The sequence below is a fragment of the Thamnophis elegans genome, chromosome 2 (genome assembly GCF_009769535.1).
Source record: "Thamnophis elegans isolate rThaEle1 chromosome 2, rThaEle1.pri, whole genome shotgun sequence".
Lineage (NCBI taxonomy): Eukaryota > Metazoa > Chordata > Lepidosauria > Squamata > Colubridae > Thamnophis > Thamnophis elegans.
Genome location: NC_045542.1, coordinates 20,923,566 through 20,950,412, shown reverse-complemented (window position 1 = coordinate 20,950,412; position 26,847 = coordinate 20,923,566). Strand labels below are relative to the sequence as shown.

At 41.0% G+C, this 26,847-nt stretch overlaps 1 protein-coding gene across 2 annotated transcripts in view; it reads right to left on the bottom strand.

The window, feature by feature from the left end:
- The window catches only part of CTDSP2 (CTD small phosphatase 2), a 52,806-nt gene that overhangs the window by 25,060 nt on the left and 899 nt on the right, over nucleotides 1-26,847 (bottom strand). The window lies entirely within an intron of this gene.

The following is a 26,847-nucleotide window of genomic DNA, read 5'->3' as shown; positions in this document are numbered from 1 at the left end:
ATCCTGGATCTCTCTGGTGCCAGTCCAACACTCCATCACCACTGCTTTATCAATGAGAATACCCAAAGTCACTTTGTACTGATAGTCCTTGACTTAGGATTGCAATTGTACAACAGTTCATTTAGGGACCGTTCAACGTTACGACAGCACCGAACAAAAGTGACTTACGATCATTTTTCATAGTTAGTTCTCATAGTTTGGCGCACCCATAATCATGTGATCAAAATTCAGATGCTTGGCAACTGGTTCATACTTATGACCATTGCTGTGTCCCGGGTCACGTGATCATCTTCTGCAACCTTTTGACAAGCAAAATCAATGGGGAACCCCGATTCACTTAACATCTGAGTTAGTAACTTATCAACCATAGTGATTCACTTAACACCTATGGCAAGAAAAATCATAATATGGGGCAGAATTCATTTAAAAATATGTCACTTAACAATAGAAATTTTGGGCTCAATTGCAATCCTAAGTCAAGGACTATCTGTACTGGGCCAGTTGGCTTATCTAGTTCAGTTTTGCCAAGTTGCCATTATTGCTCTTGCCCAAATGCTCAACTACAATTCCCAGCTAGCTAAGTCAGTGCGTACAATAATAAACAACACCAACGTGTAATTCAACAACATCCAGAGTGTAACAAGTTCCTCATCCTGAGTGGGTTGACACCTCACATTAAACTCTAATGTGGGTTTGTTTTGGCAGGTCCAGGTGTGTGAAGTCAGATTTGCCAACTGCCAAGCACTCTGTGCAATGCATGAAGACAACCACTGCCAGGGTTTCAAGTAGAAATCTTTTGATGTGGTAGATTGAACCGGAAACTTTGTGTGAGTCCTATCCCTGAGCAACCTCCATTCCCCTGTCTATTGTGTGTGAAGCACACCGCATTCAGAGTAAACCATCCAATTGCTTCAGCCCAAGTAGGAAAGTCTGCCTGTATAAAATCCCCCTCTAGGAAGGGAGGTTAGATTTCCTCCATGTACAACTGCCATGATACATTGCGCAGCAGAGCCAGAGGCTGCTCAGGAATTAATTACAAAATGGCGTTTATATTTTAAAGGCCTCTCGGAAGACGACAATCTGGAGCGTTTTTTCAAACGGCTCGACTGTTTTTTGATTCCTGAACAAATAGCAGCAGACCCGGGGAGCCCAGCTGTTGCCAAAATTGTAACAATGGGAGAAACAGGAAAATTGCACAAGTTGTTGTTATTCCAGGCTTTTTTTTTAATGACAACTCTGCTCTCAAAAAGAAAAAATGAGAAAGGGAGGGAGGAAGATGTTAGCAGACATTTTAAATGGATCCAGATTTGGTGCTCAAAATAACACATATTAAAAAAAAAATCAACTTAAAAGAAATCCTATTTAATTTTTGAGCATGTTTGGATCGTTATGGAATTTGAAAATAAGTATTCAGTGGTGACAGGAAGAAAAAACAGAAACAACAATAAAACTCACCCAGAATCCATCAGCAGAAGACAGGTAAGACATGATAGGTAATGGAATTCCATCGTTCTTTTCATGAAAATATTTTTGCAGATTTCCGCAGCTACCTTTGAAACCGTTCTCTCTCTCTCTCCGCATGTACGTGTGTATTATCTATAATTAACTGCCTTAGAAACCGTGTTGCTGTTATTTATATTTTTGTAAATCACAAACACTTTCTTAAAAAATAAAATATGCTCTATATCAGGGATCTCCAACCTTGGCAAAGTTTGCTGGAGAATTCTGGGAGTTGAAGTCCTCCAAGCTTAAAGTTGCCAAGGTTAGAGATCCCTGCTCTGTGCCTCTATGCAGTTAACAACATACAGGAAGAGGGGGGGTGGGGGAGGAAAATAAAAGTTATTCTATATAGTTTCTCTGTTTCTGTCATATCCATGATTCTGATATCTGGCCAAACTTCCAAACGCTCCCCAACTGTCATACGGCCAACAATGTTTATCAGCCATCCTGTTGAACTAAATAGTCACATCCACCCATGACCCCCATTTTGTGTCCAAAGTAGATGTCATTCTAAGCAATACATCCTAGACCCGTGACGGTGAACCTATGGCACGCGTGCCACAGGAGCCATTTCTGAGGGCATGCGAGGTGTTGCCGTCAGCTCCAGTGCGCATCTGTGCGCTGGCCAGCTGATTTTCAGCCTTGATTTCTGGCTGTTTTTCGGCCTTCGGAGGGCAAAAAAAACATCCAACACGCAAACTGGAAGATTGGGAACAGAACTTTTTCTGTTCTGGGTAGGGCGAAAAACAGCCGAACGGGGCTCAATGGAAGTTTGGGAAAGCCTCCTGAAGTCTGCAGAGGGCAAAAAACAGCCCAACACGCCTCACAGAAATCCGGAGGCTTCAGTGAGGCCTACACGCATGTGCATGGGGGTTGTGCGCACATGCGTGGGGGGGGGGAATATTTCCCCTTTCTGTAGTTCAAGTAATATCTACATTGATTGTACCATTATTCACTCGCCAGTTCAATATAATCTACATTTAATATTCTTGCACTGTGCCATTCTGCCTGTAGGAAACATGGTAAGTCCATCTGCTTCCATACCAGTGCTGGGATTCAAAAATTTTTACTATCCGTTCTGCGGGCATGGGATGGCGGGCTATTGTAAAATCTCCATTTCCTCCCGATCAGCTGGGACTCGGGAGGCAGAGAATAGATGGGGGCGGAGTCAGCCAGAGTGGTATTTGCCAGTTCTCCAAACTACTCAAAATTTCTGCTACCCGTTTGCCAGAACTGGTCAGAACTGGCTGAATACCACCTCTATTCCATACCTTCCATACACTCAGTCCTGGTTTAGCAACTGCCTCGTAAGTAACCATTTTCAGTTATGATTTTGAAAAAAAAACCCTTTACAATCAATCCTCACATTTCACAGGTCTATAAAGCAAAAGGAAGACTGATCCTAAGCAGAGTTATGGTCTCATTTAATGAATACTTTGCTTAATGACCAAGTTGCTGGTCCCAGCTAGTCACTAAATGAGAATTACCTGTGCACAATACTGAAGGCTAAGGCTTCTGAGGAAGAAGTGGCTTTTAGCATAGCTGATCACTGTGACAGAATGAAGTTAGTGAGTAGAACAATTATTTGACCATTCCTGTCTGGACAAGGAGAGGACTTGAGATTGCCAACAAGTGGGCAATGGATCTGCTTAATGTCCATGGTGTTTATTTAACAACGACCATAAACACATATCTTCCTCTCCCCCACTTCCCTCTACCTCTTTCTGCTTGTATAAGATGCATATGTATATTTTTTAAAGCAAACCAAAACCCATTCACCCAAAGAAGCTGTGTAATTTGTTCCGCAACTACCTGCAGCATTAATCACCAGTAGCATCATTCTGATGGCAATTCAGCATATTGGAGGGCACTAACACTGCCCTTGAAATTGTCACCCTTCAACCATGACGTAAAAGAGGCACAAGGAGGCACCATGGTGCTTTATGAGTTTTCCCAGATGTCCTCCAGAAGTGTTCAACCAACAACTAATATCCTTAACCTGCAGCTAGGAATTGAAGTCCAATGCATCAGAAACGCAACAGGATGAGAAGGCTTGGTTTATGCTGAAATTACTGGGGTGACCAAGTCTAGTGTCATCTTAAATTCAGGTACACATAAAATTTAGATCCCAACTGCCAAGCATTGGGGCAGGGGGGAAAGCTTAAAGCAAACTATGGGTTTGTTTTCAGATAGGTTTAAGATTTAACAGCAAATCATATGCCATTGTCTGTTGCCAGATATAGTTTTAGATATTCAAACAAAATTCAGTTAAGTGAAATGAACTCCACACACCTAAGTATGATGTGTGAAGTAGTCTAAGAGCTCTTCAGGTATCTGGATAAATACAAATAGACAACCACGTTTTCATTTCAAAAGTTCCAGTCATTTGCACTCACCTTGGAAAACAGGAAAAGGACGAGAAACCTACTCAATCCCAACACTAAGAAATAAACCATCATCACAGATTACAAGCAGTCCTTGATTTACAAGTGCGTATTTAATGACCATACAAAGTTACAACAGTACTGAAAAAAGTGACTTAAGACCATTCCCTTCCATATATACGACCATTGCAACATCCCCTTGTCATGTGACCAAAATTTGGACACTTAGGAGCCAGCATGTATTTATGGCAGTTGCCATGTACTAGAGTTGTATGATCACCTTTTGCAAATGTCTGACAAGCAAAGTCAATGAGGAAGCCAGATTCATTTAACGACCATGTCACTAGCTTAACAACTGTAGTGATTCACTTAATAATTATGGCCAGAAAGATTGTTAAATGGGACAAATCTGACTTAACAACCCTTGCTTAGCTATGGAAATTTTGGGCTCAATTGTGGTCATAAGTCGAGGAATACCTGTGTACAATATATTTCAAGATTGCCCTTCTATAGAAGATTGAGAATAATTTACCATAAAATAAGAATACAAGCATTTCCTGTCCTAATCTGGCATTTTTAGCCTCAAACCATTTTGGCCCTCGATCTCCCAAAATCTCAGATTCATGATTGGTAAAAGCGAGTGGCTTTGAAAACTCTTTGAAAAGAGAGAGACACACAGGATTTAATGCTATGTAAATGAATCACATGACAAAATGGGGGACACAGTGGCTCAGTGGCTAAGATGCTGAGCTTGTCGATCAGAAAGGTCGGCAGTTCAAATCCCTAGCACCGCGTAATGGAGTGCACTCCCATTATTTGTCCCAGCTTCTGCCAACCTAGCAGTTCGAAAGCATGTAACAATGTAAGTAGAAAAACAGGAACCACCTTTGGTGGGAAAGTAACAGTGTTCTGTGCACCTTCGGCATTTAGTCATGCCGACCACATGACTATGGAGACGTCTTTGGACAGCGCTGGCTCTTTGGCTTTGAAACAAAGATGAGCCCCCTAGAGTCAGGAACGACTAGCACATACGTGCGAGGGAAACCTTTACCTTTACCTAAATGAATTAAAAGATCTAAGATCACTCGCTTAAAACAAACCACCCCTTCTTCAGGCAAATTGCCACTTTGATATTAGAGTTTATTGCTGCAAAATATTAACGAGGGACACACCTGAAACTGGTATAAACACAGCAGCTGTTTTACCAACAGGGTTGGTAGAAGCTATTGCACGGGTTCCAAAGTGAAGCCAGGCCAGCCTGACATTCAGATGCAAGCAATTACAACTCTCATATCCCAAGACAGTAGGCCTGAAAATGTGAGAGTTGTCATCTCCAGTCTCTGAAAGACATCAGCCTGCGGAAGGTGGCTCTATGTTGAACAGCAAACAAGTTCAAACCACCGACATGGCTCCTTTGATCTGTGCTGTTGAAAGGGCCGCTGTCCCATTTTCCAGAACAATCAAATTTTCCCTTCTTATTATCCTGCTTTTTGACAGATAAAATGTCAACGTCCTTAGAGGAATGTTCCACTGAAGTATCCAAGCCATGTCAGGGGGAAACTGCACTTGTCTTTTGTCCAGAGAAAATAAATTTTCTCTTAGGTTTATTAATATTACTATTAACGCTTGGGAATATCAGGTGTGCTGCATCTCAGTCACTAGAAATCCAAGTTACGATTTCACAGTGTCAATTACAAACAGCTTCAGTTCAACTTAAGCTAGTGCGTCTCTCTGAAATGAAAAATTGTCTGAAAAAAGTTATCTTTCATATGCTTTTTATTATTGAAACATGCAACTAATTGTAAAATAACGAATGTAGATTTTCATGCACAAAGCAGTATTGTAATGTTTTGTTACTGTGTATTGGGGGGGGGGGGGGGAATCCAAAAACATATAAACCATTAACTTGGAAAGAATGTTAATTGTTTAAAGGGTGGGTAGGCGGGCCATTCTTTCTGAAGTCAGTACATGATGTTTCAAACGCTCTAAATATAAAGGAAATGGGGAAGGAAAGAAAGAGACATAAAAAAAGGCAAGGAGATGAAAACGCCCCATGCATTTCCTTTGGGGCAAGCCAAATTAAATTCAAACTGATTTTTCCTTTGCAGATTATGTTTAAAAGAGCAGCAGATGGCAGCACAGTGTCCGCCCACCTTGTCTGGAACCCAAACATATAATAGAGTTGGATCAATTAATAGTTGGACAGCCTAATTCTAGGCTGTAGACTAGACTAAGAAGTTGGGGGGGGGGAGGGAATACTTACAAGGCACAATGGCCAATCACTTATGTACAGTTGCCACGAAAAATACCAGTAGACATTGAATTCAACCTTAAGGAGTAATTTCCCTTTTGAAGAAAACACAAGTTAATTCCAGAGACAACATATTATTCCTGGAGCCCTAATTGGGACTGGCAACTCAGTCATTAAAGGAAGTGGTCACTATGTGAAAATGTGACTGCCCTTCGGATTTTATTTAAGTTTCCTTTGCAGATCTGATCTGTCATAAATGCAAATATTTGCCACGCAGTTACTTTTCAATTAACATAACTGTGAATGGTTGCTGTCCGTGGCACTTATTAAATGAGTTACCTATATAGTTACACTGACATCCAGCAGCAAGGGTGTTACTATTGCTTTCCTAAGACAAATCTAGAGGTTTCAGGGACAATGAAAACACCCTCAATATTCTGCACCATTTACAGGCCTGGAGACCAAAACCCAATCTTGATGTATCCCAATGGAAGAAAAACTCCACCTCCTACTTGAAATTAGACCTTATATCTGAAAAGGTCCAGCTATACAGTGTTTCTCAATCTTGTCAACTTGAAAATGTCTGGTCTTCAACTCCCAGAATTCCCCAGCCAGCTGGCTAGGGAATTCTGGGAATTGAAGTCCAGACATCTTCAAGTTGATACGGTTGAGAAACACTGAGCTATAACAACGGACTTCATACAGACTTTTTGTATACTTGAAATTCAAGTCACAGGGTTGATGTAAACAGCAGCCATCTTGGATTTAATCTTGAATAAATATGTTATTTGACCCAACTTACAAACACTTTCTATATTTCCATACAGCAGATCAGGAGATCTGATGGTTTGTTGTGTGGATCTGAAGGTGGAGATCAAGACGACAACAGGGGTTCTGCTGGTATATGTTGTGCTTGCCGACAGCTGAACTTTCCCCTATTGCCAGCATACCCTTCCAAGACAACATGGTGAAAACACGTATGGCTGTTTCCTTCAGAAAGCAAGTTCTGCTCTCTCTGCTTGTCCTTCTCCAGTTCCCTCTCCTACCATAGATAATTTCTGCATAAATGTTATCCCCACATTCCTAATGTATTAATTGGAAGTTCTGTTTTAAGTAAGGTATATTTGGTAGCAAAACACTTTATTTTCTCCAGGTAGTTTTAAAACCAGCTTTAGAGGCCTTTCTGAAAGCTGTTTTGCCAAGAAACCATTACTTATTGCAGCTGGGGCCAGAACCATTATTTTAAGTGTAGAAAAATAAAACATCGAACTTGCTCAGATCTATTCTTTGCCTCCATACACATGGCTACAACCAAACTCAGCACCTAATGCATTATTTGTACTAAGGTTTCCCCCCTCCCTTCCTTCCTTCCTCCCTCCTTCTTTCTTCCCTTCCCTCCCTCTATGGAAAAATATATGGGAGGGATTTGATGAGGGAAATTGATTTAACATTAGGTTTTTTTTTTTACCTTTAATCCGCATTCATGTAGGGGAGGGGTCACCAATCCCCGGGCTGTAGCCCTTTAGGATGGGTCATGCAAGTGAGCAAAGTTTCATCTGTACATGTGCAGGATCTAGGTAGCACATGAACCCATGCCCCTCCCAGTCCATAGAACAATTTTTTCCATAGATCCAGTCCCTGGTTCCCAAAAGGTTGGGGGCTGCTGATGTAGGGAATTTACCCTATTAGGATGTACATGTGCAGGATCTAGGTAGCACATGAACCCATGCCCCTCCCAGTCCATAGAACAATTTTTTCCATAGATCCAGTCCCTGGTTCCCAAAAGGTTGGGGGCTGCTGATGTAGGGAATTTACCCTATTAGGATGGCACAATCACCTTGTTTTTTTAAAAACAAAATAAGAATATAATTGGATTAAGCCTTGAATAGGATTGCTGCTCCCTATGCTTTTGACATGAAGGAGGAAGGAGACATCCTTGGTGGGAGTAATGGAAAAGTCAGCATTAATATATAATTTCAGCCACAGACATTAGTCCAGACTCATCCAACCTAACTCTTCTCCAAATTTATGATTTCTATCAGACTGCTATAGCAACCCAGACACAAATGGGTTATCCAAAGTTTCTCAAAGCTCTTCAAATCAAGGAGGACTCTACTTTCATGTAAGAAACTTATATATAGGCAAATTAAAATGGCATGTTTCTGGTGAAAGCCTGCACATGTTCAATGTAAAAGTGGGGAGGTTTGGCTCTTTTTTGTAAGTGGGGCAGTTTTTCCCTTGTGGTTGCTTTGGAAATGGCTTCTAGTCTTCCCATCAATCTGAGAATCACTTCTCACGATCTCATATTCTCCGCATCCTGAATGCTAACTATTAGTTAAATACATCAGATGGGCACCAGGCTGGAAAGGGCTCTCAACGTATGAAGCTAAAAGGGGAAATATGCAGGTACTATTCCACCTAATTGTCAAGCACTTGCTAAACTTGTTTAGGGCGTTCCTTGAAACAAATGCAAAAACATCCAAATAATGTTATTACACCCCCATCTTCCCTCTAGAGAGCTACAGAAACCTCTCCCACACCACCAGTATTTTATTCTTGTATAGCACACGTTAGAAGCAGGCTAACCTAGGTCAATGCATGACCATGCAGATTTACAACCACTTTCCTTTTATTTCATTAGTTATTTAATATTACATATAATAATAAAGTCTTTTGAGACAGTCAGATTCCCCCACCCACCCACCAAACTTCCTTAGTCAGTCTATAGTTAGGGGATTTCTCGGTTGTCTTCCATCCAAATATGAGGAATGTGCAAAATCTATTGTTCTAGGAAACACCAGACTGTTCCATTTCCTTTTATAGATCATACTAGTTGGAACACAATGAATTATTTGGTTCTGTAAAACTGTGGAACCACCCTAGAATGGCTGGATCAGCTAACCCTGCTCAGTTTTTTATGATAAAGGTACGTTGCCATTTTATTATTGCGCATGCTCTATGTAAAATGACTTCGTGGGTTCATCTCTGTAGTTTTCTTTGGAGTTGGCCAGAAAGGATAGTTATTCCTTCATGGAAGAACAACTTCATACTCCCAATTTCCAGCCTTGAAATTTCTTCCATACAGATGCTGACAAAGGCTGCTCCTCCCCCCCCCCCAAGATAGCCATTGAATAGAGCAGCTCAAAATATTCAGAGTTTAGTGTGTTTTGTCTGATGGTTTTTGATTTCCACCTGAAAGCAACCATATGATACAGCATGCTGGCTGGGAAATTTTGATAGTTGCAGTCCAAGCAAGCTTAAAATTGCTGAGGTTGAGAATCATCGTTGTAGAGACCTAGGAATAGTCCCTGCTAAATTGTTATATAATAATAGTCCCTGAAGCCTGTATTGTAGATTCCCAGTGTGACCAGGAAGCAAGCACACCATCCTTTCCTGAGTGCTGGTTTTTGCCCACCTATCCAAACAAGCTTGAATACGTCTTCTGTATTTCCCAGTGTAAAATATTTTAGAACACAGTTCCCTAAAACAGCAGAAAAGTTAGCTTCCAATTTTCATCTGATTAATTTGGTATTTTATCCCTCAGCTGAGTTATTCCCCTTAGAGTTATCCTCCATATTTCCTTGTGTTACATTAAATACTATTTTGATATTATTACAAGCTGTTTTTGCTAGCAATAATAAAATATCACTTCCTATTTCAATTACCATAGTATTACTGGTAGTATAGCTTAAAAAAAAGATCAGGTAGGGGCTTGAGTTTTGACAAAAGCAATATCGTGACTGTGATTAAAGTGAAGGATATAAGGAGGATGAGTTAGCAATGCAATGCTTATCTACCATGTTTAAAATCATGGAAAATTTCTGGAAAATTTCTCATTTCATCGTATGGTCTTCCTCAACTCGATGCCCTTCATATGTATTCCCGTGGCCCCACATTCACTGCTTCTTCATTCTAGTCATTTTTCCCTTTCCAGGTTATGTGGAGAAAAATGTAACCATGTGATTCCAAGCTTCCAAAATCTTTTCATGAAATATGCTGTAGGCATCACAGTAGTTCCATGGGCATGGTGTTATTATGCTTGTAGTGCATTCTGCTGAACAGCTGAACCCAGAATGAGCATATCCAGTAACTTTGTCAAAATATTTGAAAACAAGTTATGCAAATAAGAGCCCCTTCTCTGTGCACAGCTAGTTACTTTCTATGCATGGAGTTGCTCCTGGATGAAATCCATACAACTGCATCAAACTATCTTCACTTTGCAGCTACCCTTAGTGGGAAACAACATTGATAGCCCTAACTGGTGGATTCTGATTCTGCTGAAACCAGCATATACACCTTGCAAAGAACTGAAAAGAAGAGGAAGAGAATGCCAGGATTCCAATTTAATCCTAAATTAAATCAGAGTCTGAGACAAAGCATTCCTCAAAGTTCCAATTTATTAAGAGAACCATATTGGCACATCTGGGAAAACCCGAATCTGAAAGCTTCCCAGTTTCCCCCACCCAGTTGAAAGTTCAAGATCTTTCCCCCACACCCACAAGTCCATCACATGGTCCAATCTTCACTGTCATGCTGGCAGTTCCACCCATCCAGTTCTAGTCAGGTGCAGAGGTTCAAAGACAAAGGATGACCTTGGCTTTCTAGAAAGAATTTTGTTATGGCTACATATCATCTAACTCCGTACAATCCCTCTTCCCATTTTCCCACAATAGAAAATGCATAGTAGAATAATAGAAAGTGTGGCACGCCAAAGATCCAAAAGAAAAGATGGCTGCAGGCCTGACAGGGGTGGGGAAAACCAGGAAGCTTTCAGATTTGGCTTTTCCTGGATGTGCCAATGTGGCTCTCGTAATAAATTGGAACTCTGAGGAATCCTTTCCCTTGGACTCCGATTTAATTTTGAATGTTATTTGGAAACCTAACAGAGAAAAATCAATGAGAAAACACTGCAAAGGCTGATCAGAAAACTCACCAGAGACCTGTGTGTATATGTCTTCCACACTGGAGGGTCCCTGGACCTTCAATTCCATTTTTGATCCACTCTGTCAGAAATAAACTTCCTAATGGCTCTCTCAGAAGATCTTTGAAAGTAATATCCTGTAATTTTCATTTTAAGTTCAGACTGGGGAGCTTTGTTAATAATGATAGCAAGATTATTGAATGCACAAAGATGGAAAGATTAGGCAATTCCTAGAATGAAGCAATGGTTGGTGAAGACGATAAAATTTGCTGAGGCGACCAAACTGATGTGTTTGATTAGAGAAGACAGTATCTATGTTTATGGCTGACTAAAAACTCCTTACGCATTTTTTTGTATAAAATAGCAATAGCAATAGCAGTTAGACTTATATACCGCTTCATAGGGCTTTCAGCCCTCTCTAAGCGGTTTACAGAGTCAGCATATCGCCCCCACAGTCTGGGTCCTCATTTCACCCACCTCGGAAGGATGGAAGGCTGAGTCAACCTTGAGCCGGTGAGATTAGAACCGCTGAACTGCAGATAGCAGTCAGCTGAAGTGGCCTGCAGTACTGCACCCTAACCACTGCGCCACCTCGGGGGGGGGGGGGGGAATGAACTTATGATTTTTGTTTTATCCTGATCAGACAGGATAAATTATAGAAAGAAAAAATGATGTAATTTTAGAGAAAAGGTACATTTATAATTATACTTACAGCTGCTGTAAAGAAAATAAGAAGCTACTTTTTTGGTATCTTTTTCTTTTCTTTTCTTTTTCTTTCTTCTTTATTTCTTGCATTTTTAGCTCTGTCTTCGATTTCTTTCTTTTTCTTGCTGATTCTATATTACTTTACAACCTTGTTTTTAACTTTTAATAAAATTATTTATAACAACAGCAAGAAGAGATTGTAGGTAGACAAAATATCTACTCTGCTGCTAAACAATGAGCCCAATAAAACAGTAGCAATGTCCAATCACAACCAAGACGACAAAACAAAGCAACCTTAATAAAGGCCCACAGCAGTTTGGCTGAAAGCTTCAGATATTTCCTTCTTGCTGCCAATTCCCTTACTTCCATGGAATGGGGTGAGGGATGACGGAAAATATAAGGATGCATATTTTAAACTTTTTGTTTCCTGCATTGTCCTAAATCACGGGTTGCCGTCTCTTAGGGGAAAAGTGTCCCCCAGATCCAGTGATGAAATTCAACATTTTTTACTACTGGTTCTGTGTGCGTGGTTGGTGGGCGTGGCAGGGGAAGGTTACTGCAAAATCCCCATTCCTTCCCCATCAGCTGGGACTCGGGAGGCAGAGAATAGATGGGGGCAGGGCCAGTCAGAGGTGGTATTTACCGGTTCTCCAAACTACTCAAAATTTCCACTACTGGTTCTCAAGAACTGGTCAGAACCTGCTGAATACCACGTCTGCCCAGATCATAAACAAAAACAGCAAGAACCATTTTAAGATCTGCAGGAAAAAATAGGCATATATGCTAGGCACAATCCTATACCAGCTGTCCCAATCTAGCATCATTTAGCTATGTTAAACTACAACTGTCATCATCCCAGCCAGTACTGCCAATGGGCAGACTTGCTGGAGACCACATAAGTTATATGTACTAGTTCCTGAAGGAGCACAATCAAGGAAAACCAGTCGATAAGGTCTACTACAAGGAGAAACTTTCAAAGAAAAGAGTACAATCTAGAGAAACCATTCCTCTATTCCTGTTCTCTCAATATGTTAGACAATCCATCTCAACAATCAGCTCAGAAGACAAAAACTTATCTTCTCTTACTGTTATCAAACCCTTGCACAACACAAGGACAAATTATTTAAAGGTCAATTGTTAAGGTCCCACCCCCACATTGCCCGATCTGCATTTAAATGTTCCATTGCCTTAAGCAAAATCAAATGAACTAAGGGAACACCTCAGTTACCCAATCATAAAAGAGATTAGTAGCCCCACCTCTAAGGAAAATTTGACATATTAGGGAGGCTACAGCTAATCCACTCTTGGTCAATTATATTTTGGTTTCTTAACTCAAGATATAAAGCAGACAACTGTATTCAATCTTTGTATCCTCATTTTGTACAGTCCAATTAAATTGGGAAAGCTGTAATTAACTAACATTTTGGAGAGAAGCTATGGTTACCAGCACTGAAGCAAGCCAAATTCTAAACCATGTTGGTTCCAAAACTGAATCATCATTTCACAATTTAAGATGACTCAGAAATTATGGTTTTTATTTAATTAACTCTGCCTCATCTTTCTTCCAGGAACTGAAGGAAATATACATAGTAGTTCCTTCTCCGATTACAGTAGCTTTCAAGATATCAACCTAAAATAACAACTCAATTAGGTAACTTGTACCGGTAATTGAGAGAAAATGGATGCATCCATTCATGGTAGTTTGTTTGGTTGTTTAATATCACGTGAACCATTTGTGTGTAAAATTTGGCCAGGTGACAAGACTATTCTGATGTCATTAATCCATTTTTTTCCTCTCAAGGCCAGGAATGATTATTCTGGAATGGGACATAGGTCTGATCCTGTCCACTGAGCATAATTAAGAAAACCAGATTCATATAAAGTCTCATTAATCAGGTTTATAATGCCAGGGGATTAGGCTACAGAATCTTGGAAACTAAGTTTGTATACCTCAGCCCACATTTATTTGTGAGTGCATTACGGTGGTATTTCTATGAAACAATTGTTCCTCTTTTTGAGAAACCCCTTCCTCCAATGAATAGATTGATGCCCCTCTTAACAAATAAGACTGAAATGTCTATTTGATCCTTGTCCACCATGTTTTGAAACCTCTCACTCTGTGAGACACTAGATGTCCTGTTACTGGACCTCAGAGTTCCTTGCATCCCTAGAGCGTGCAAAGCTACCACATTTTGTAAGTCATGGCTTAGAATGTCCATTAGCATGTCCATTAATCCCTGTTGTTGCTCCTCCAATAAACTATGGCAGAAGACAGTGCATTAATCCTGCCAGAAGCACAAACCAATTTCCTTGTTCCATGCTCCATCTGGTTCATTAATAAGATTTTTGCAGAGCTTGTTCACAACAGGCTGCTTGCACAGGTAAAAGGTTCCTTCATATCTTGGCCAACGTCCAATAATAGCAATCAGAGATAGAGGATTCCAAGACAGGCAGCATTTTAGTGATGCATTTTGGCTTCATCTTTCCCTGACTTCACCTCGTATTTTATATGCAGATGCTTGTTTGACACATCCCAGCACGCTCCAATCTTTGCACGGATTTCAGAGGAAGCAAATCCTTCGTGGTTCTACAATTAGGGAAAGGAGAAATTCCCCATCTTCTTCAGAGCACTCAGCTGTACTTTATTACACGAACAGGCAGCTGCACTTTCAGAAGACTGCTTCCATTTTAGTAATGTTACAGCAGTGATTTTTATGCCAGTTTTAAGGCTGAAGCTCTATACAGCTCATCACTCCATAGAGGTGAGAGAAGATAATGACTTTCCCTACTGCTGGTTAACAACCAGTTATGTCAGGAAGCATAAAGGATGGAACTACTACTCTCTGGATCATGAGCAGGTTGCTTCCAACCCTACTAGCGGTCAATCCTTTCCTTCAGCCATCTTAGCCTAGTATCAATTACTAGCTTCCGAGGAGGAACTTGGAGATCTGCCAAAGCCTAAACCTTTGAAGGAACGTAAGTCATCTTTTTCAATTGCAAGGAGCAGATTCGGGAATTGGAATGGCTACGGACATATTTCTGCAGCCTAGTTTTAATCTGTTTCTATTTCCTAAAAGTGCCTGCTACAATAGGAGGGGCAGGAATCAGAAAATAAAATCTAAAATGAGCCTTATACCATTGGCAATGGCGTGCGTCAGCAGTTCAACTAGAGTAGGATAAGACCACCTCCTGCTTCAGGAAGACAACTTGGAAATAGCTGTGGAAATAATTCTGATAACGTGTTGGCTGTGATTAAAAAAAGGGAGATGTTGTTTTGTTTTCTGTATGAAGCGATTAAGGTTGTTTTCAGAGCAACGGATGAAAAATGAGGCAATGGCTTATTCAGAGGCTTTGTAAGAGCAACGGAATGGTATCCTGGCAGCTTCTCATTCCCCCCCCCCCTCCCTGCCCCGCAACCTAATACAGCAAAACACATGCAATGCAATGAGTAGAAGAAGCATAACTCAAGCACTTCTCTCTTAAAAAGAAGCAAATGTTTTAGCACCAACCAGAGTTTTGTGCATCCCTACAACCATGCATCTGGGATTGTTCCAGCTCCTGTCACAAGTTTCATTGGTTCAGCAGCAATGCTGCATTTTAGGAATAGAGGTTTACATATATTTTAAAGGAAAAAGAAAAAAACCCACAAATGCAACAGAAGCAGCAGAAGCATTTGTCCTGATAAAAACTTACCGTATATACTCGAGTATAGGCCGGCCTGAATATAAGCCGAGGCACCTAATTTTACCACAAAAAACTGGAAAAGTTATTGACTCGAGTATAAGCCTAGGGTGGGAAATGCAGCAGCTACCGGTAAATTTCAAAAATAAAAATAGATACCAATAATGTTTTTGAATATTTATTTCAAAGAAAAACAGTAAACTAGCTCTGGGACATCGTTATGTGGCTGCTTGCCATAACAAGGAGGAGGTGGGACATCGTTGCAGAGCGGCAGGAGGGGGAGGAAGGGGAATCGTAAGACAGCCCTGCATTACATTAGAACGTGAGGAGGGGGGATGGTGCGGTGCGCGCTGCGCGGCAAACTGACACAGAGGGAGGGGAAACTCACAGGGGCGCCGGGCCATTCACGAGCGTCACCCAGCGGCATGGCCCCGCCCCTTTTTCTCCTCCATTTCGGGCAAATTTTTCACTGACTCGAGTATAAGCCGAGGCGGCTTTTTTCAGCCCAAAAAGTGGGCTGAAAAACTCGGCTTATACTTGAGTATATACAGTAAACTCTTCAGAGGAACTAACTGCAATACTGAAAATGGAAACCACCACATGATGATAGGATTGCAACTTCCAGAAGGTTAGTCAACACACATAGAAAAGAATACTACTGGCATCTTACTAGCTTATTATGTCTGGTTTGAGACTGCCCGGTGCACTAGAGTCTCCTTTAGTGCATTTTCTAATGCTGCACACAAACACAGAAAGACATATTCTCAGAGGGAAGTCAGCACTAGGGTTCACAAAATGGGAGGCAGTGATAATGTTACCCAACCCTCCAGCCTAACGCCAGAAATGTGGATGCACATTAAATATGCCAAGAGGGGCCATTTCCTCCCTTATGAAAGACAGAACTACAATATAAAAATACACTTTGGGGACAAAGTCATACTCTTTCAGAAACTTTAAAAAATAATAATGTGTGTATAGAAAACAAACCCAATCCTCCCGTAAGCAATAAACACTCCTCTCACTTTCTGATGGTCTTAATAATAGTACATGGATAATAAGATTACTAACAAAAATTTGCAATACTGAGCCTTTATTCAATCAAAACTCTTCTTACTAATGGTAATAGCTGGGTATTCTCAATGGTTTGGTTCACCCTGTTAGCTCTAATGTGCCCTGCTTACTTTTGGCTTTATGGACCCAGCCAATGAGATATAGATATAAACACTGTTCAACTAATTACCTCCATAAATTCCCAGTTATGTGTAGAGGAAGCCATGTCCCTTGAGCACGTCCCCAGCACCCCCCATTTGCACAGATGTAACCTCAGAAATTCACTGTCAACTGTGAACAAAGCTGAACAGATTTCCATTCTACAATTAGTGGGTATTCCCAATATCAACCTCTTTGAGGATTCTGGGTGGGTTACCGTTAAGCGATATGTGGAAAGCTTTTCTTTCAAGTCTTCTGTTTACCCTATAAAATCCCGAAGCTGCAAGTTGCTGTGGATAGACAGTCGGGTAAACAGTTCAAGAAGAGCTTTACTGCCAAAGCAGGTGGCAGCAAATGCCAGTTCCTGGCTGGTTACTGAATAAGAGACACTAGGAATTCCCAGGCTTCTCAGACTGTGGGAAGGGTGGGATGGGATGGGGATCCAAGAAGGAAGAGTCAATCATTTCATAGTGTTGATAAGAAAACAGATGGGTTCGTGGAGTTCTCAGGAGACCATCATTCAAGGTGCTTATTGCCAGACAATTTAGCACAGCCTTACTGAATTAGATGATTTAATTTATTCACCTCCCAATAAAACCTCTTGAATTTCTATAGGCTTCAGAGTTGATGGAAGTTAGTGGGAATTGAGAAATCAGTTTTCCTGCCACTAATTCATGATCAACAAGTCTTCTCTGGGTCATCTCTTCTTCCTTTCAGCAGAAGACAAGAGAGAAGCTTCCTTTTGAGAAGATCCAGGATGGGGAAGAGAAGAGGAAGGACAAAGGGACCTGAACATACCCAAATCCCATATATATTACTTCTCGGATTTCTAGACTTTACTTTGAGACGCTCAAGCTCTGGTTGTGGGTGTAGGGCAGTGTGAGAAGAGAAAGCTCCTAGCCGCTGGAATAAATTTTTTATTGCTGGATATTTCTAAGCTTTTTTGGTCATGGCATTTTTTAAATTGACAAGTCCAGAGGCATGAAATACAAGGGGGCTTAAAGCACTTTTTGACATTTTAATGCATGGAAAATAAGCCTATGCATTAGCTAAGCGAAGATTTCATCTTCCAAAGCAGCATATACCACAAAACCAGCTTTCAAGGATTACATGTCCTGCTTGAGCATTTCAAGAAAGTATCTACTAGATACTGGAGATTCTCAATCATCCAGGACATGATTGTCCCAAAGGTGCTTTTCCAAAAGGCAGTTGGACTTTCTTGGATTTTATTTTTCTTGGAAAACATTTCATTTCTCATCCAAGAAACTTCTTCAGATTCTAAAGAACTGAAGAAGCTTTCTGGATGAGAAGTGAAATGTTTTCAAAAGAAAAAAAATCCCAGAAAGTCCAGTTGCCTTTTTTAAAAGCACCTTTGGGACTACTAGATATAAAGTGAACAAGGCATCTGCCCAGCTTTATCTCTTTCTAAGATGATTCTAAGACACAGCTCATGTCTTTTCTCTGGTAGCTATGGTAGTTACATAAATCTGCTGGTCCTAACAAAATTAAGTGCTAACTGGCAATAGCTGGATGTAAACTTCCTGTAATTTTGCATACTTCTAACATATAATTCATTAATGAATAAGGAAGAGAAGGAAACAGGGGGTGAGGAAAATAGCTTATGATGCAACTGATATTCAGAAATTGCCCTTCCTTGAATGTTTCACTATATGGAGTTTTCCCTAGTGTGGGGGGAACTGGAGAACCAGAACAGCTTTTAAGCAAATGAAGACAGGAAAACCTTTTATGTCTTTGTGATATTCTTAGGAGGAAAAACCTTGCTCAGTCCCCAAACTACTGACTCTAACACAATGTTCCCCAACCTTATGAACTTGAAGATGTGTGTACTTCAACTCCTAGAATTCTCCAACCAGCCATACTGGCTGAGGAATTTGGGGAGTTGAAAACCAGACATCTTAAAGTTGCCAAGTTTAGGAAACATTGCACTAGTAAATGACAGGACACAAGGTTTTCCACAAAATGACAGGCAAAAACACCTCTTTATGTAGGGGCGGTGGGGGGAGGGGGAGAACCACAAATTTCGGAGAGCAATTGTGCAACCAGATGCTTTTGTGAAGAGCCTCTTCTTCCCCTCCTTCCTGGTTCTTTCTATATTGGCTTTCTAGTCCCTCTGGAGTTAGATCTGGTTGCTAAAATATCAAGAAATGCACAAAGAATATAAAATAGTACTTGGAATTCCAATTTTCTCCAGATCTTAATTTAAGCCATGCAACCATTTCTCTCACTCTTTGATACTTTATTAACTTTATTAATACTTTATTAACCAAGTATATGCTTAAATTTTAATACAGGTAATCCTCAAGTTTTGACCACAAATGAGCCCAAAATTTCTGTTGCTAAGCAAGACATTTATGAAGTGAGTGTTTCCCCATTTTATAAATTTTCTTGCCACAGTTGTTAAGTGAATCACTGCAGTTGTCAAGTTAGTAACAGGGTTGTTAAGTGAATCTGGCTTCTTCATTGACATTGCTTGTCAAGTGGTTGCAAAAGATGATCACATGACTGTGGGATAGGCAACCGTCATAAATGAGTCAGTTGCTAAGCATCTGAATTTTGGTTGTGTGACCATGGGATGCTGCAACTTTCGTAAGTATGAAAAACTGTCGTTACTTATTTCAATGCCATTGTAGCAATAGCAATAGCAATATAGCAATAGCAATAGCAGTAGACTTATATACCGCTTCATAGGCCTTTCAGGCCTCTCTAAGCGGTTTACAGAGAGTCAGCATATTGCCCCCAACAATCTGGGTCCTCATTTTACCCACCTCGGAAGGATGGAAGGCTGAGTCAACCCTGAGCCGGTGAGATTTGAACCGCTGACCTGCTGATCTAGCAGTAGCCTGCAGTGCTGCATTTAACCACTGCGCCACCTTGGCTCATTGGCTTATTTCAATGCCATTGTAACTTCAAACAGTCACTAAATGGGCTGTTGTAAGTCGAGGACTACCTATTTTTAAGCTTGCTCACTAACTTGATGGCAAAAACATACTACAATGTATGAGTTACTATCCATATTTCATCCCATAGACTTGTTCTACCTGTATATCCAACTGCGCATATCCAACCCATCTCTTTCCCAGGGATCTTCTGGTACAGCCTTTCCCAACTTGGATACCCTCCAGAGATATAGCCTTCAACTCCCAGTATTTGTCTATAAGCGTGGCAATTGCTAAAAGTTCTGGAAGTTGAAGTTCACAGATCTAGATAACCGCAAAGGCTGTTATGGGGAAGGCTGATCTAATACTTACATAACTCCATCAACCAGTTGAATCCATTATGGATACAGATACACACACACACACACACACACACACACACACGGTTAACATTTCAAAAACAAGTAGAACGTCAAATCAGAATTGGGCAGCCATACTCTGCTATGTCCTAAAATTTAAATATGGTCCCAGAAGAGGAATTTCTCATTAGATAAATTAAAATGTTGAGTGTGGGGATTTGAAGAATGAAGATTCTGGGTGGTGAAGGAATCCCTCTGGGGTACGAATCTGTTCTAAGGAATTTCAGAACTGTGTTTATTTTTAAAAGGGAATTTGTCCCTTCTGTTAGCCCTGCTAGCTCAAACGTGAAAGAAGGAATACTCTGCTAGCAGATGTCCTTGCATGACATGATTGCTGACATCAAATATATTTTCTTCCACGTAGTTTCTGTATAACTATTTTCTAGTAATTTTCTAACTATTGGAAGGGGGTGTTCTGTAATCAAGGGTAGATTTCTTGGAGCCTTTTAACTAAAACAACTCTGTCTGAGGATGCTTGAAATCCATTTAGCAATTCTCATCAGGCAATTACCTCTTCTTTGCTCGAGCATTAGTCTACCTCTTTAAAACATGGGGCAGAATATAAAGCTGCCCCTTTTCTTTGAAGCATCACAATAATTACTCAGTGGAAAAAGCTTCATTGGTGAAGAAACCTATATCACCGCAATGCTATGAAGCGACTGCCTCATTAAAGGCAATATTTAATGTTACCCATTTGTACAAGTGCCTAGGTTTTATTAGCAGCCTAGCCAAGTTTTTTAAAACCAGTGTGTGTGAGTGTGCATGTTTGTGTCTCTCACAGGTATACAACTCAACTGAAAGCTCCAGTGGCCTTTAAATAGTATTGCAAAAGTTTTATACTCTTAAGGAGGTAGTAAACATTTTTAAAAAATGATTTAAAAGTTGAACTGTGTTAATTAATCCTAGTTTATGATTCTACCTCATGAGGTTAATGATTTTCAACCCATCATTTAAACATTCAAATTGGACAACTCTGGAGGTCTTACCCAAACTAACAAGATCCTGAAACTTTAGGTACCATAGTTAATCTCTGAGACTGTGTGTGTATTCATCCCTAATGTTTAACCCACATATTTGTCTCACACAGAATTCTTTAATTAGTTTTTTTTAAGTACTTGGAGTACTCATTTCTTCCTTTTAAAAAAAGTCAGTCAAAACTTTGCACTCATCTATAAAAAAATATGAAATCCATCAGATTCAGGAAAAATGTATTTACGGAGTATGCTAGGCAGCAACCTTCAGTTATTAAATTTGTATCAACGCATGCTCCAAGAGAAGCCTTTGCTTTTTGGGAAGCTGTGTATGGTATGACCTAAACAGAAAGGAATGTCATTCCAAACATTCCTGTACAAATTCAACCAACGTTTCTTTTTAAACATAATTATCACAAAGTTCTAAAATTTCTCAAAGCCTCCCTGCTAAAAGCAGCTAACCAGTAAAAAAGACATTTGCTGCTGTGTTCAAGCATTTCCCATTAATTCTACAGTTAAAATAAAAACAGTTTGGCTATGGAACCATTCCTCTCTCCTTGTGGAGTGGGGTGTAGGAAGAGCAGTTTGCTGGCTTCATCCGCTATAGGAATCCTTTTCTCTCCACCATTTCATACATTTCTACACACACACACACACACACACACACACACCAGTTGAAAGTGTTCGGGTACCTACCATTTGAGACCTTCCATCCAAACAACTCTTATTTCTTGAACCCATGAGACAAAAAGGCAGACTATTTAAAAAAAAAAAAAAAGACAGCAGATATCGTAATTAAACCAATCCCTACTAAATTCCAAAGACAGATTTTTCAGTCTTCAATATTAATTTTAAGACTGTGGGTGCTACCACAAAAAGCAAAACCATGCAAAGAGTATGTCTTCTGTTCATAAATAGAAATCATTGCATCCCATTAAACCCGACTAATGTTAGCTTTGTTCCAAGGCTCCTGAGAACAGGAGTGGGTGGACTCCCAAATGGCGGTTCTTGGTTTTAAAGAACATGAGACGTGGATACCCAGCTCCAGAATGTGAACTCGGCAAAGGGAAGGTAAGCTGAAAACCTGAATGACGTCACCTACTCATCCTAGAATAGATCAATCTCAGAGGCAACTTACTGTCTGCAAGCCTGAGAGAGCTTCCTGCATCAATCTGTGCTACTAACTCCTGCACAAAATTTAACATGTTACAGGAGAACAAAAGAGCTCATGGCAACAGCTGATTCCTCCTGCGATTCCCATTTAATGGATCCATACGCTCTCCCCTCCATCAGAGTACAAAATACAAAAACCTAGAAAGGAATGTAGTAACTGGGACAGACTTTGCCCTGGACCGATCCTCACAATCCCAGCAATGTTAGGAACAGTTGGAATCCTTTAAAAAAAAGCTCTTCTTGTTGTTTGGTATATTGCTATGTTGGACAATGAAAAGCTTCCTGCTTGCCTAGCCTCGTGGATATTCTGAAAATATGCTAATGCTGCCAAACTGTTGTCCCCCCTCCAAAAAAAAAAACCTTGCCCTCCCCCCCAAAGCATTATGTAGATATATTTTGTATAACCCATTTTTGCTCTCTCTAGCATGCCCATGGTATGTATGGCCTCTCCTGTTTCTAACTCTGATATACAGTAGCAGCCTTCTATTTGACATATCGACTTCACATCCCAAAAATGTACTTCTAAATGGAGAGGAGCGCAAGGATTGATTGGAGGCCTAGCCCCCCCCTCCCCATATCAAATTGTAGCCAAGTTCACATTAGACCTAAGATTCAATGGCTGTCATATATTAAAACGAGCCGAATTACTATATTCTGACCTAGGTACACGTTATGCATAGAATTGATTTTCTTCCCCCCCTTCAGATTCTACTGATTTCTGAAATTTGCCTTTATTAAATCTGTCCGGTATTGATGAACTTTTATGGCTATGTAATGCCTTTCTTGTCAACAAAAATAAGCTTGCCACCATTTTCCTTCCAGAATCCATATGCTTCTTCATATAAAACATTGAGTTTAATTTCTATCTCTTCTTTCTCTAAAGTTCAGAGCTATTTGCAACAATTCGCAATGTTTCACATCTCTACAGACCAACATCAACTTGTTTTGAGCTTAAATCCTTCCAATTTAAAGGTAACCTTTAATGAAAAGCAGCTCCATAACTGAGGGACAGTGATTATAAACAATCACCTACCAATTTGTTCTCTTCTTTCTTGCTGGTTAATTTTGGAAATGGTTGAGAAGAAGTCCCAGTGTTACTCTGCTCTTATTTTTTTTACCATTTTTTTAAAAAAACTAAGCACACAGCCATCAGATCCTCTTTCTGTGGACACTAGCATACTTTATTTATATCGCTTTATTTTTTAACAAATAACTCTGTACAAACATATCCAACGCACCTTCCTCCCCCTTTTTTCCACACAACAACAGCACTGTGAGGTGAATTGGGCTGAGAGAGCATGATTGGCCCATGGTCACCCAGTTCATGTCTAAGGTGAAACTAGAAATCATGCAATCACTTTTTCTAGCCTTAACCACTAGGCCAATGTCTTTCTTTTGGTTAAAAAAAACAAAACATTTATCACCTTATAGGGGAAGAGCCGTGGTGGCACAGTGGTTAGAAGGCAGTACTGCAGGCTGCCTTCAATTTGGCAGTTCGAATCTCACTGGGCTCAAGGTTAACTCAGTCTTCCATCCTTCCAAGGTCGGTAAAATGAGGACTCAGATTATTGGTGACATTTGTAAGCTGCTTGGAGAGGGCAGTAAAGCACTATGAAGCAGTATATAATTCTAAGTGCTATTGCTATAGTACATTTCAGTAACTTTTCTATTCAATTGCGTTTGATTCTTGAAGACTACCCGATTCCTGCAGTTTTTCTTGGTAAGGGTTTTCAAAAGTGGTTGGCCACTGCCTATTCTTAGGGCTGAGAGAAATGACTTGCCCAAGATCCCCCAGCTGACTTTGTACCTAGGACAGAACTAGAACTCACCATCTCGCCCCTCCTATGCCTATGCCTTAAGTACTACACCAAACTGGTTCCCTTTCAATTAAAAAAAAAAGCTAGCATCAGAAAATAGAGACCTGGTTCAGAATCCAGGATCCCCTCCCAAGAGTAGAAATCCTCACCTGACTGCCAATTCACCAAGTAAAAAAAGCAACAACCTGCATTCTCTATTTGATGCCACCTATACAGATTGCTAACGAAATGCACCCAGTCCCCAGGCTTTGCCCCAAGGCCTTTATCAACAAGTCCTCCTACAAACCTTTATTCACATTCCTTGATCAAGAAAGATTGCAGAGAACACTGCCTGTTAAAATTACAGGGGAGAGGAGAGCTGCAGTATTCGGAAACTGGCTAGTGGGCTTAAATGTACTTTGGCAGGCCCTCCTAAGGTCTTAGTTTAATTTGCATCTTGTTTGTTCACCAGAGGCTTCCATATCCAAGCTTCCCTGGATGGCTGCCACCAAAACCTCCATTTCCCTGAAAAGAGACAACTTTAAAAAGAAAAGGAGAAAAAAAAAGGGGAGGGGAGGAGGGCAAGCGGAGATCTGGCAACGAAACTGTTCCAGGCACTGAGGAGAAGCAGGTGGGGGGGGGGGGGGAGAAGAATATGATCAAGCACTTCATTAAATGCACCAATTCAATTTTATACATGACTGTTTACTCCAAAGCAAATCTTTTAACACCAGCTATTTTCCTTTCTCTTCAGCCTTTTAATCTTACTCTAAGGACCTATTGTTTTTTTGGGTCTTCCTCCAGAATCATTGTGCACAGGATTACTTTGCTTTCTCCAAAGCAGTCCCTTTCACTTTTCTTGACACCTACTGCATCTATCTATTCAGGTAATCAGGTTTGAGTTCTTGGCAAATAAGAACTTTCCAACCTCCCCCCTCCCCCACAACCTTCCTTCTTGTAAAGACCGGTATCAAGAGAATTTGACGAATGACCCCTTCTTTTGGAACATCTGAAATTCAGATTCCATCACAAAACACATCCAGCTCTGCGGCACTGCGGAGCATCCAATTTTTTTGATCTGGCAAACTTTTATCAAGACCAGTGACAAAATAATGGGATGTTATCGATGATTAGATGATTTAGATTGTTATTCACAAATCATAAATGCGAAAGAATCAGAAGCAGTTGGGACTAAAATAATCTGGACTCATAATAGCTGTATTAGGTGGGAGACACAGCCCAGAATTAAGAACATAATGCAAAAATAAAACTCCATTTTTCATTCCCTCTTCAGCTTAACAAGAGGGCAGGTATGCCCAATCCTCCCAAGATGCCTGCCCTAACCTGACATCCTGATACGGCGTAGGATTGCAACTCCCACAGTTGACAAACCACCTGGAAGGCAACAGTTTGGGAAGAGGTGCCGGAATGCATCTGGGACAACTTTTGCATATTTAGCTGCATGTAAATCTGCAAGGTTATTGAGGGGTGGGGGTGGAATTGATTCCTGCATTCATTTATCTAGAGAGAGAGTGGAGGTACAGCGAATCTAGGAGATTTGCAACTGGAGAGCAATTAAGTGGCACCCAGCAGAGGACAAGTTGTCCAGCCTTCCCACCCCCACCGCTCCCCGTTGCTTCTCCTCGAGACCCTTTCTGTCAAGAACGCGCAAGGGGAGGCGGAGTCGTTTGGCCAATAGCGAAGCGGAAAAATCTGGTTAGCCAACATCAGCTGAATAAACACAGCACAAACGAAAGGGGGGGGGGTAGGAGAAAAGCAACATAAATAGGTGGCAACATTAAAACGCAACGATCTCATCCAATCCTGTGCGGACCTCCAAAAAGGAAAGCAATGTTTTTCTTTTTCTTTTTTAGGATACTGAAAATACAAGTCTCAAACGCTTTAGGAAACGGGCATTTTCGCCGTCCACCCAATGGTAGCATGATTAAACTATCCGGAGGAAACCTGTTCGGTAGCCCCGTTTCCTCGCTCGATAGTAAATGTGATCCGGATTGTCAACCTCAAAAGCCCTCGTAGTACTACATGACTACATTCCCCGGAATATATTGTAAGCACGAAAAGTCGTTCGCGTAGAGAATATGGCTATGCCGTCATTGACACTTTCGGTCTTTTTAAGGGGTGTGTGCGTGCTTGTGTATGTCAACGTAATGGCTTCGTCTTCATTTTAGACGCTAGGAAAAGACCTGGGGTGGGCAAAAAAAATTAAAAAAAACTGATTCCAATGTGACTTAAAATTTGGGATTTGAAGGGCGGGTACAAAAAAAACAAAAACCACCCACCCACCCGCTCCAGATCCGGAACGATTTAAGAGCAACGTTTGGAAGGGGTTCAAGTGCCTGTTTAGCTACGCAGGCGCGGAAGAGCTACAAGCGGGGGGGGGGGAGAGATGGGTGAAAAACAAACGTCCAGAGTTTTCTCCCTTCCTCATTAAGGGAGCGCGATGTCTATGCAAGAAGCGCCCCAATTTCTCCCCTGCCTGCCCTTCCTCCCTCGGACCAGGCGGGGTGGGAGGAAGGCGCGGGAACGGGGGAAAACCGAGGGGAAAAACAAGGCCGTTCCCAGGGGAGGCAAACCAAGTTCACTTCTCCCACCACCCACCCACCCCGCACAGTGCCCGGTCGAGTTCGACATTTGGGGAAGGGAGGGGAGGAGAGTCCTCGCACAGACCTGTCACTACCTCCCCCCCCCACCCATAAAAAAAATCGAAACGGATTGACTGACATTCGCAGCTCTACGCGATACATCAGAACGCGAAGAGGAGGGGGAAGCTTTTTTTTTTCTCTTAAAAAACGCGCGTCCCCTCCCCACAATTTGGTAGGAAAGTATTTTTTTTTTAAGAAACAAGCATCTCCTCCTTTCCACCCACGCCAGAACTTCAGAGTTCCTCCTTTATTGTTATATTATTATTATTGCATTGGA